Consider the following 12,790-nt stretch of genomic DNA (forward strand, 5'->3'; position numbering starts at 1 on the left):
TAGAGATGTGTCTGCTGCTAGAACTCTGTGTGGCATTGACCTGGTCTCTAATCTGAGCTGCTGTTAACCTGCGATTTCTGAGGCTGGTGACTCGGATGAACTAATCCTCTGCAGCAGAGGTGACTCTTGGCCTTCTTTTCCTGGGGCGGTCCGCATGTGAGCCAGTTTTATTGTAGTGCTTGATGGTTTTTGTGACTGCACTTGGGGACACTTTCAAAGTTTTGCCAATTTTTCAGACTGACTGACCTTCATTTCTTAAAGTAATGATGGCCACTCGTTTTTCTTTACTTAGCTGGTTTTTTCTTGCCATTAAAGAAATTCTAACCATCTTTTCAGTAGGACTATCAGCTGTGTATCCACCTGACTTCTCCACAACGCAACTTATGGTCCCAACCCCATTTATAAGGCAAGAAATCCCACTTATTAAACCTGACAGGGCACACCTGTGAAGTGAAAACCATTTCAGGTGACTATCTCTTGAAGCTCATCAAGAGAATGCCAAGAGTGTGCAAAGCTGTAATCAAAGCAAAAGGTGGCTACTTTGAAGAACCTAGAATATGACATATTTTAAGTTGTTTCACACTTTTTTGTTATGTATATAATTCCACATGTGTTAATTCATAGTTTTGATGCCTTCAGTGTGAATCTACAATGTTCATAGTCATGAAAATAAAGAAAACTCTTTGAATGAGAAGGTGTGTCCAAACTTTTGGTCTGTACTGTATATATTATTGTTTTAACCTTTTGTTTATTGATATATTAAAATATGAATTCTTAACGCAGTTCCGGGTGATTGAGTGCCTGTTAGTATTCCTATATAGTTATTTATTTAATAAAGGGCTGTGGGGTAGTGCTATTACACTGCACCTACAACCAGAAATTAAGACAGGTGAGACACTATACTTTTTTCTAAATATATCAGACTAACATCAAGCCTGTATTACATTGGACATGCATATTAACAACCTATTGCAATCCAACCAACCACCATATCTCCTCATCTGGTTCCAGAAATTGCACTTTGTACTTAATACTGCTGGATGTGCCGCGGCCTGCTTCTTCAAACCACCTTTACACTGCACCAATCCCTAAGGGGCAATGGCTTGAAGGAGTAGAACATGACACAACCAGTGTTCCCTGTAAGCTGCGCGGGCGCGCGGCCGCGCAGCTTCCTTTATGCCTCCGCTCAGCACCTCTGCTGGCCCGCTCACTGCTGCTGCCCGGACTTTATGTAAGGGGCTCGGGGCCTCTCTGTGCAATTTATTTTTATGACGCCTACAGTGCGATTGGCCGGCTGCGCTACCGGCCCAGTGCGCACATTAAGTAACCCATACCCTCTTCGGTGCTGCGCCTGCACCACCAGCTGTGACAGTGCGAGACTCGGCACTGAGGTCACAGGTCTCGCAGGATCACGCGGGATGACCGAATGGCGGGATGACTGAATGGCGCGGCGCCGGAGAGGGTATGACGGGATTGTCCTGACAGATGAGTGGAGCAGAGAAGGTATTTTTATTTATTTATGTATGCACACACACACACACCGGCTTCATAGGGAGGGGGGGGGGCACGCCGCACTTGAATTCAGAAAAGGGAGCCCACGCCGGCCATATGAGGGCAGGCCCACTGGCAGCAAATCCTTCATTATCATGGAATATATACAGAGATGGAGAGAGGGGCAAAATAATGAAATATATACAGAGAGGTGCAGTGTAGGGACACCGTGTAGGGGTTATACTGTTTATTGTACAGCATGGCACAGGGGTTATATTGTCATTTGCTGTACAGTATACTGTACATTATAATCCCTGTACCATGCCGTACAATATACAGTATAGTTCATACACCGTGCCGTACAATATACAGTATAGTTCATACACTGTGCCGTACAATATACAGTATAGTTCATACACTGTGCCGTACAATATACAGTATAGTTCATACACCGTGCCGTACAATATACAGTATAGTTCAGATACCATGCCGTACAATATACAGTATAGTTCATACACTGTGCCGTACAATATACAGTATAGTTCATACACCGTGCCGTACAATATACAGTATAGTTCAGATACCATGCCGTACAATATACAGTATAGTTCATACACTGTGCCGTACAATATACAGTATAGTTCATACACCGTGCCGTACAATATACAGTATAGTTCAGATACCATGCCGTACAATATACAGTATACCACCTACACTGGGGGATTATTGTGTATATTGTACGGCATGGTGTATGAATTATAATGTATATTATACGTCATGGTGTATGGATTATATTGTGCAGCACGGTGTATGAACTATACTGTTCATTATCATGATTAAGGACCAGCATGTAAATGTCCGAAATGCATAGATTTGACTGCCCTGCGTATGTGGAAGTTTTAATACCGCTGTGAATAAAGTATTCCCTGCTATCAAGAGCTGGATTTTCTCTCTTTTCTTCATGAACTATACTGTATATTGTACGGCATGGTGTATGGATTATAACGTACATCGTACAGCATGGTGTAGGGATTATAATGTACATCATATTGCATGGTTTTGGGGTTATATTGTATATTGTACAGCATGGTGCATGAACTATACTGTATATTGTACGGCACTGTGTATGAACTATACTATATATTGTACGGCATGGTGCAGCGGTTACACTGTATTGTACGGCATGGTGCAGCGGTTACACTGTATTGTACGGCATGGTGCAGAGGTTACACTGTATGCTCTTTGATGTGACACTTATCTTAGGTTTTCCTAGCGCCCACCTTTGATGGCGCTGTGCCCAGCTCTGAGCCGACCCCGCTCAGCAGCTGCCAAGGCTTAGAGGGAACACTGGACACAACACCTCATCACGGCCACTACCACTCCCATCCTCTGCACCAGATCCTCAGGGGCTCGCTGCAGAAGAACTATTAATATTGGGGGCCCCAACAGAGGACTATTACTTTGTGTGGCCTAAAGGAAGCATTGCTGGATAGAAAAGTTGTCACTTTTATTGTGTAGGACAACAACAGGACATCCATCTGGGTTATTCTTATTTTCAGGGGTGTTATCAGTCTGGGATTGTCATTCATTTCTGTTGCAGAGTACTTAGCGGCATGTGTAATACTGCTGATACAGTTATGGGAGAAATAGGAATGCACCACATTGGGGGTAGCAGCAGGATGCAGAGTCTCGGAGTTTGTGTAGAGGGTGAGAAGGAGCAAGGAAGAGTAAAAGCAAAGATGTCTTGTAAGCAAACTCTGTGGACATGAGTCATGGCTGGCAGAAGTCTTATTGGTGGTCTGGACCAGATAGAGATGAAAAAAAATTGTGAGAATATTCCAGAAGTGTGTGGGGCATCAATGTGTTAAAATTGCTCTGGGCAGTGCGAAGGATCTGAGCAGTGCAGTCCATGGCGTCTGCCTGACATCTCAATCTCTGCGTCCTTGAGACAGATGAGTGTTTTTGTAAAGGTGGTGCATTTTATTATTTCTTCTATTTTTTTCTTACTCTTCACGCCAGGAATCTTCTCAGCACATTTTTAATAGTTTACGGAAATCATCAAGAGAAGTCATTTTTTTGTAGATTTGCTTCGTTTTCTATTTTTAATAAAAAGAAATGACAGTTTTGCTATTTGAAAAGATTGTGTGAAAGTCGAATCCCAGACTAAACACCATCAGGCACATCTTCTGGAGGATAAAAAAACTAAATAGAAGACGTAGTGGGCGCTCTATAAATGCGACGGACTCAGGCGTGTGACCTGGAGGATTCCCGATACACCCGATATTTGAAGCACTTTAAAGAAAAATAAATAAAAATTTTGATAGGTCATTGCAACATATGAAAGGTTTTGATTGGTGGGGGTCCGAGTCGGGAGATCCCCACTGGTCGCTAAAACAAGGAGAAAGAGGCGCTTCTGGGGACAGACCAGAGATGGGCTCATAGACTTTCTACCGAATCTTTCTCCTGCAGCCAGGAGATACAGATCTGTGTGTGAGTGCTTCCCTCTCCGTTCTAGCGATTGGCAGGGTGCAGCACTTGAAGCCCTAATGCTCAAAACCTTTTTTTATTTCAGTACAGGAAACGTTAAAAGCCAACAGTTCAAAAATGAAAAATGTAATTTTGCAGGCAGTCTTCCTTAACCTTCCCCCTGTATACATTTGGAGACTTAGTGACCAAGCAATTTTTTTAACTTTTCATCATGGCATTTCAAGTGCTATCAATTTTATTTTTATTTTTAGGTGAGTTTAGCAGAGGGCTTGTTTTTTGGGCGGTAAGTTGTGGGTTCTTTTTATTGCACCATTTTTTGATACACATACTGTATTTTTCGCCCTATAAGACGCACCTAGGTTTTAGAGGAGGATAATAAGAAAAAAATATTTTTCATTAGACCTCAGATCAGACCTGCAATCGGATCCCCAATGTTAATAATAACCCCCATTCAGACCTCATATGACCCCACCCATGCCTCATATGCGCCCCCATGCCTCATGTCAGCCCCCCATGCATCATTTCAGCCCCCCATTGCCTCATATCAGCCCCCCATTGCCTCTTTTGATCAGCCCCCATGCCACAGAACACATAAAATAAAATAAACTTACCTCTCCTGCCCCGGATGCCGCCGATCCTCACCTCCAGCGCACTCTGTCTTCTTCCTGCTGGGGCTGTGCTGTAACTCGATGCGCACCGCTTTTTGATCCTCCAGTACTAATGAGTAGTGATGAACGGCAGGGGTTATATTCGAATTCGCGATATTTCACAAATATTTTGTAGAATAGTAGTCGAATATTCGCAAATTCGAAAATTTGCGTTTTTTTTTTTACTCGAAAAATCGGCAAGGTAATGATTGTGTAATATGCAAATTTTCGTATTCGAATTTTTTATTGAAAATTTTTCAACTTACAACTATCAGACAAAGAAGATTATAGCACTATATTAGCTAAATTGCTCTATATTCGATTTTTTTTTTATATTCGCTATATTGCTATAACTTCGTTTTTTCGAATATTCGTAATATTCTAAAACTAGAATATATAGCAATATAGCGAATATTCAAAAAAAAAGAATATAGAGCAATTTAGCTAATTTAGTGCTATAATCTTCTTTGTCTAATAGTTGTAATTTTTTTCTCATCTGAAGTTCAGATTTGAAAAAAATTACAACTATAAAAAAAAGATTATAGCACTATATTAGCTAAATTGCTCTATATTAGTTTTTTTGAATATTCGCTATATTGCTATAACTTAGTTTTTTTCGAACATTCGTAATATTCTAAAACAAGAATATATAGCAATATAGCGAATATTCGGAAAAAAAACAAATATAGAGCAAAAGTCGCAAACACTACTACTCCTAAAGTCAAGTATATTGCAGCCTTCTTTTTGGCCCACAAGCTAGAAGCAGGGAGGGATCATGTGTACTGATTAAATAAAAAAATCTAATACAAAAATAAATAAAATTGAATATTCCAAATTACGAATATATATAACTATATTCAAAATATTCACGAATTTTCTAAGTACCTATATTCGCGATAAAAATTTGAAATTCGAATATTCGTGATCAACACTACTAATGAGACCTTCCATAATGAATTTAGGGCTCATGTACACGGCCGGATGTTTGGTCTGCATCTGATCTGCATTTTTTGTGCATCGGATGCAGACCCATTCATTTAAATGGGGCCACAATATATGCAGGCAGCAATCCGTGGCCCCTAAAAAAACATAGAACATGTCCTATTCTTGTCTATTTAGCAGACAAGGATAGGAAATTTCTATTGAAGTGAAAAAGAACATGGAAGCATGTGCACGGTCAGGTGCGGACTGCAAAACTCTATCGACCAAATAAGAAAAAAAGATAAAAAGTTTCATCAGACCTCAGATCAGACTCCCAATCTTCATGACACCCCCAAATCAGATCCCTAATCTTTATCGGACCTCAGATCATTAGGATCTTGGCTGCTATGCAAAGACATTGGCCCCCAGCAATCTCACTCACAGGGAGAGCTCCCTCTCTCTAAGCCACTTAGATGCCAAGGTCACTATTGATCGCAGCATCTAAGGGGTTAAGCAGCCCGTATCAGCCCTTCTGCCTATCCGCTCCATGAGATCAGGATCCCGGCTGTCATATGAGAGCTGAGCTCCCGCCTTCTGCTGCACAGAAATCTTGTGCAGTGCTTATTTTCGTCTCCCATAGAGAAGTGGCGGCCCAGAATGAAGCCTATTAATGACTGCCGAAGAAACATGTATCGGCGGTCGTTAAAGGTTTAAGAATCTTTTATCTTTTTCAGTGTACATCTATGCAGCTCTATGTGTCTCCATGGTACCAGACTACAAACAAACCCCACGTAGTCAGATCTTGCAGGGATACTCTAACTGTCCCCTCCTTTAACCTATGCAATCCATATTTGAAAAAAAGTAGGGGGCAATAGAGTATGCCTGCCATGTCTGACTACACGTGGTATGCTTGTAGTCTGTTACCATGAAGACACAGAGGTTTGTATAGGAGCTATATGCTCAAAATGGTGAGAAATTTTTAGCCTTTAAATTGTTACGTACAGTATACATTTACAGTACAAAAAGGAAGTTCTACTCACACTATTCGATAATCTATGGATGTGGGGATGGCATGGGTTTGCCTTAATATAAAGCTGTTATCTCACCCCTACCTTTCCACAAATTTTATTAAAAGAGTGGACCAAATATTTACACTTATGCCAACGATAGCTCTGTACTCTGCGTCTCCTTGGAAGACCTAGCTGTAGATTCATTCTTACAAGGGAACCCCATCTTATTATTTTTGTGCGTCCAGTGGTGGGACCCCTACAGATCTGACACTTAGCTGTGAATAAGGCATAAGTTTAAATATTTTGACAACCTCTTTAACAACTCCAATTTCTTACGACACAAACTGAATGCAATATTACATGCTAGCAAAACCCTGGACAGACTGCAATTCCCATCACATTCACTGGGTGGCGGCACATAGACACATATAGCATAAACATCTTCAACCAGATTACCACAAAATAATTTCCTTTTAATCAAAGCTAGTCATCACACATCATACATCAAGAGGAAAGTGAGGAAGGAGACATTGCTGTGTGTATGAAGATTTGGGTTTTGCAGCACAAATTTCAGGGCATTGTGAAATCTGTTGCATACCCTCAAGCAAAGCTCCCAAAACCTCAGAGGGGGGGGGGGGGGGGGACACTTTTAAATAGGATTTTTTAAATAGGATTTAAGCCACATTCTTATCAGTAAGATAAGAACTGAGCTATAATAAGTGTTTATAAGGTCAGAGAGCAGAGGTAAGGAGCCCGTCAGCTCCCCAGATGACGGAAAAGACAGAAAATCCACAGTTAGCTACTAGAGCATCTCAGCTCTGTACAGAAAAAAGAATCCATATTTTTATTAAAGATCAATTGAAAAAATGCTTTTTAGCTCAAAATAAGTACAATGCAATAATTAAAAAATTGCCCTAAAAGGTGTTCATAGTCTTTAAGGCTGTGATCACATGGTGCGGCTGAACGACAGCCGCACAACATTAATCTACAATGCACAGTAGTTGCAAGATTTTACCGTAAAAAGTGGACATTTCTAGGGGGTTTGTGGGCTTCCCTAGATATAGAAGAGCTAGAGCTTTAAAATGTTCACATATTTAGGACCTGGTGCATACATGCAGTTTTAGAATTTTTTTTATTTAAGTTTTTTTTACATTTCTCATTTTTATTAGGTTTTATTCACATCTGTGTTGTGTCTGCAATGACAGATCCATTTTTAACAGATCAAAATGAAAGCCAACAAGTATGAAATCCTCAATTTTCTTTTTCCAATTGAAATTAATAGGTTAACGATTTAAACTTGTGACATGCATGTGTACAGTCTACATATGGAGTCACGCCATTCTTAATCTGTTAAAATAATATACAAAATTGCATTTAAAAAAATAAAGATTTTAAAAAATAACCAAAAATATTTATATACAAATGTGTTTGGAAAAAAATGAAAACATTTGTTTTGCGTTTTTCTATTTAAAAAAATATTAAAACAAAATATTCACATCAAAATTGTATTTAAAAAATAAAAACTTAGAAAAATTCTTTATTCTCACAGACTAAAAAAAAATTAAGAAAATGATAGAAAATGTAAAAAAAAATTGAAGTTGTACGCTTTAAGTTCTCAGATAAAATCTGTTTCTGCTGAGCGGTTTGGAGGCTGGTGACACGGCGTTAAGGCTTCTCGGATACGCTCAACGAATATCTGTTGAACCGAACTAGCGTGGGAGTTATTCTTTCTAATGAATTGAGTGCCAGAGGGGGCATCAGACGGGGAGCGTGCCGTACCTGTCTGCCGAGCAGATGTGCTGAATCTTAATCATCATTTATAAGGAGCTTGCAGCCTTGCCATAGACGCTGCGCCTTCGTCCCCGCGATACGTCCCCCGTCTCCCTACATTTCCTGCGCTCTATATAGTTTAACAACTCATTTTGTTGCTGCTAATTTAATCCCCACTGACTTTATGATGAGAAATATTGTTGTGATTCGGTGACTTATGCAAATCACAGCGGCTACATCTGGCGCCAGCAGTTGTGTTTCTCATCTGCTCAAATCTGGAGACGAGTCGGAAACAAATGTTAAGCAGAGGGTCCTGGAGTCTTCTGTCAAAACATACGCAGTAAATAGGAGACGTTCTGGATCATTGGATGTTTTTAGGTGGACTCAATAGAAATGTAGAAAAAAAGACAACTTTAGGAGGATTTTAAAGGGATTGTCCTATCTGGACATCAATAGCATATGTCACAAATGTCTGATTGTTGCGTGTCCTACCGTTGGCACCCGCTCCTATCACAAGAACGTTTGTTTCCTGATAACAAAGGGTTGAGCAGTTGACATTCAACATGCTGGATCCATATGTCTCTTGACACCGGTGGTTGGGAGCAGGTCGGCAGGCTCCATAGACATTAGAATGGTCAGCAAAACGCACCAAAAACTGTGAGCTTGGCTGACACAGATCTATTGTGTATGGCCGGCCTGCGTGTTTCTTCTGGAGAACATTGATGAACTGTGGATCTTCTGTTGCATACAATAGATCAGGATTTGTTCCAAACCCCACCCATAATCTCATATGACATCTTTCAGGGACACGTCTGATGGTGACTTGTAATGGAACACCCCTTGAAATGTGACAGGGTGAGATGCAGCTGTAAGTTTTTTGATCCATGTGCTTGCCCCAGGTTTGCAGGTAGGTGAACGCCTGCCCCGTGCACAAGGATTAGAAACACCTGAATGATTTTATTATGCGAACAATCGCAGAAAAACAATGGATCACCCCAGTAACACAAAGGATCACCCCAGTAACACAAAGGATCACCCCAGTAACACAATGGATCATTCCAGTAACACAAAGGATCATCCCAGTAATACAATAGATTATCCCAGAAATACAATGGATCACCCGAGTAACAAAATGGATCGTTCCAGTAACACAAAGGATCAACCCAGTGACACAATAGATTGCCCCCGAAACACAATGGATTACCAAAGTAACAAAATGGATCATCTGAGTAACAAAATGGATTACCCCAGAAACACAGTGGCTCATGCCAGAAACACCATGGATAACCCCAGTAACATATTGGATAATACCAGTACCATAATGTATCACCCCAGGAGCATGGATCATCCCAGGAACACAATTCATCACCTCAAACACAGTGGCTCATCCCAGTAATAAAGTGGATCATCTCAATAACAACATGGATCACCCCAGAAGCACAATGAATCATCCCAGTAACATAATGGACCATCCTAGAAAGTAACAGAGTCAATTGTCCCAGTAGCATAATGGATTTTCCCAGTAACACAAAGAGTCATCCCAGTAACAAAATGGATTGCTCCAGTAACACAGTGGCTCATCCTAGTAACACAAAGGATCATCTCAGTAACACAGTAGGTCTCCCCAGAAACACAATGAATTATCTCATTTAGAGCACTTTCACACTTGCATTCTTTTCTTCCGGCATAGAGTTCCGTGGTCGGGGCTCTATGCCGGAAGAATCCTGATCAGTTTTATCCTAATGCATTATGAATGGAGTGAAATCATCAGGATGTCTTCAGTTCCGGACCGGAGCGTTTTTTGGCCGGAGAAAATACCGCAGCATGCTGCACTTTTTGCTCCGGCCAAAAATCCTGAAGACTTGCCGCAAGGCCGGATCCGGAATTAATGCCCATTGAAAGGCTCCGACGTTTAGCTTTTTCTGAATGGTTACCATGGCTGCCGGGACGCTAAAGTCCTGGCAGCCATGGTAAAGTGTAGTGGGGAGCAGCATACTTACCGTCCGTGCGGCTCCCGGGGCGCTTCAGAGTGACGTCAGGGCGCCCCAGGCGCATGGATGACGTGATCGCATGGCACGTCATCCATGCGCATGGGGCGCTCTGACATCATTCTGGAGCGCCCCGGGAGCCGCACGGACTGTAAGTATACCGCTCCCCCGCTCCCCACTACTACTATGGCAACCAGGACTTTAATAGCGTCCTGGCTGCCATAGTAACACTGAACGCATTTTGAAGACGGATCCGTCTTCAAATGCTTTCTGTACACTTGCGTTTTTCCGGATCCGGCGTGTAATTTCGGCAAGTGGAGTACACACCGGATCCGGACAACGCAAGTGTGAAAGAGGCCTAATATATACGATTGTCCCAGTAACACAATGGATCATCCTAGTAACACAAAGGATCGTCTCAGTAACAGAATGGCTCACCCTGGAAAAACAATGAATTATCCCAATAACAAAATGGATAGTCCCAGTAAATCAATGGATTTTTCCAGTACCACAGTGAATCGTCCCAGTAACACATTTAATTGTACAAGTAACATAATGGATTTTCCCAGTAACACAAAGTTTCCCCAATAACACAATGGATCATCTGTGTAGCACAATTGATCGTCCAAGTAATCCAAGCTCTTTATCACTAATATGATTTTTATTTAATATAATGGTCCCAACTAGGGATGCCCCTCTTTTTATGTGCCCTGATAGGACACCTTAACTCTGTATACAGTGACCCAGTGGTTCACGGCTAAAGTGGTTGATGCGATTTTATTTGTGCATTCTGTGATCACAAAAGTTCTGTATGGGAGAAAGAGTTAATTTTGCGGCTCTGGATCAGATGTGGGCTGGTCCCACCCCTCTGATCTGGGAGCATTAACTAGTGTAGAAAGGGAATTGTGTGTGGAAGTTGCAGGGTGAAACAGCAGACACGGATACACTGGCCCTGTGAATCTAAATCAGCCAGAAAAGTATATTCAGCAAGTGCTTGCCTCTGAGGAAGAAAAGCATTGAACTATACAGAAGGTTGAGGACCATTTAAAGGGAGAGTGCATGGGGAAAAAAAACATCAATGAAGGTAATCAGCACTCCTCCAATTCGGCACAGGTGGTTTAATTTTGCAGAAGTCTGCATATAAGGTGGTAAATGACCTGCAGTTCCTGATAGCAATGGACATGTTGTGTTAGACAACTATTCACACGGTGCAGTACTGCGTGGTGGCCTTTGTTTTTGTGGCGCTGTGCTGGTGGGTTGGTGGGACCCAGTGTCATGGGTGGCATTGTCGGAGACAGCAGGGTTGCTGTTTGACTCCTGGGTCCCGCCGCCTACCAGGGCAGTGCCCCTTTGTCACCGCGCTATGCTGCACCTTTTTGTCAGAGTAGGTCCCACTCAAAGAGGCGACCTTGGCGTGGTGAGTGGGCTTATGCCTTTTGATCAAGATGTACACTAATGCCTCTTGTACAGCATGAAGTATAGGGGGCTGTATACTTTAATATTGCGCTGAGAAGCGAGTATAATTAGATCTAAGCATAGCACTGTGGATGTGCGATCCAGTTCTGTTTTTCTCCCCTTGATATATGTCAGTGAAGGTAATGCATGTATGTTTGCTGTGGACTTCACTGCCTTTGGTTGGGGAGAAGCTTCAAGTACCCCACCATACTTGTGACTGACTGTTAAAAGACTACACCCCGCAGTTGAGAGTGACAATTTATTTTGAGAGAGAAACTGCACCTCTTTGGTCAAAGTTTTTTTGGATTAACTGGAAAGAGACTCAGAGAGGCCACCAATCTATGGCCTATATCCCTATATACAGCCTCGGGAAGACTGTGTGTGCAACCTGTAAAGACTCAACCCATTTTTGCAAGTGCCTGTTTGTGCCATCTGCCAAAATTGCTTCAGTAATGTACAGTGGACTTGTTACCCTAAACCTGGCCTTGCATTGCCAACTAGCACCACCACATCATTGCTCCTTCTTGGTCCTTCTAGGGAGCTCTGCCTTGCAACTCAAAAGGGCACCCCACCTACCGCCAGGCAGGAGAACACCTGACTAAGGGTGTGCCCTGAGGGGAAGAAAAGGGTATGCTCCTCCTTTCACTACATGGCTCAGGTAGTGCCAGTGTGAGGACTGCCACCATTAATACCACCATCATCATTACCACCACTATTACTTCTTTCCCAGGTTTGCTTCATTTACTGACTTACACCACCATAGATAATACATTTAACCCCTTAACCACTTTAGCAATACAGGTCCTTCTAAAAAAATTAGCATATTGTGATAAAGTTCATTATTTTCTGTAATGTACTGATAAACATTAGACTTTCATATATTTTAGATTCATTACACACAACTGAAGTAGTTCAAAGCCTTTTATTGTTTTAATATTGATGATTTTGGCTACAGCTCATGAAAACCCCAAATTCCTATCTCTAAAAATTAGCATATCATGAAAAGGGTCTCTAAACGAGC

This window comes from Bufo gargarizans, chromosome 3, assembly GCF_014858855.1.
Source record: "Bufo gargarizans isolate SCDJY-AF-19 chromosome 3, ASM1485885v1, whole genome shotgun sequence".
NCBI lineage: Eukaryota > Metazoa > Chordata > Amphibia > Anura > Bufonidae > Bufo > Bufo gargarizans.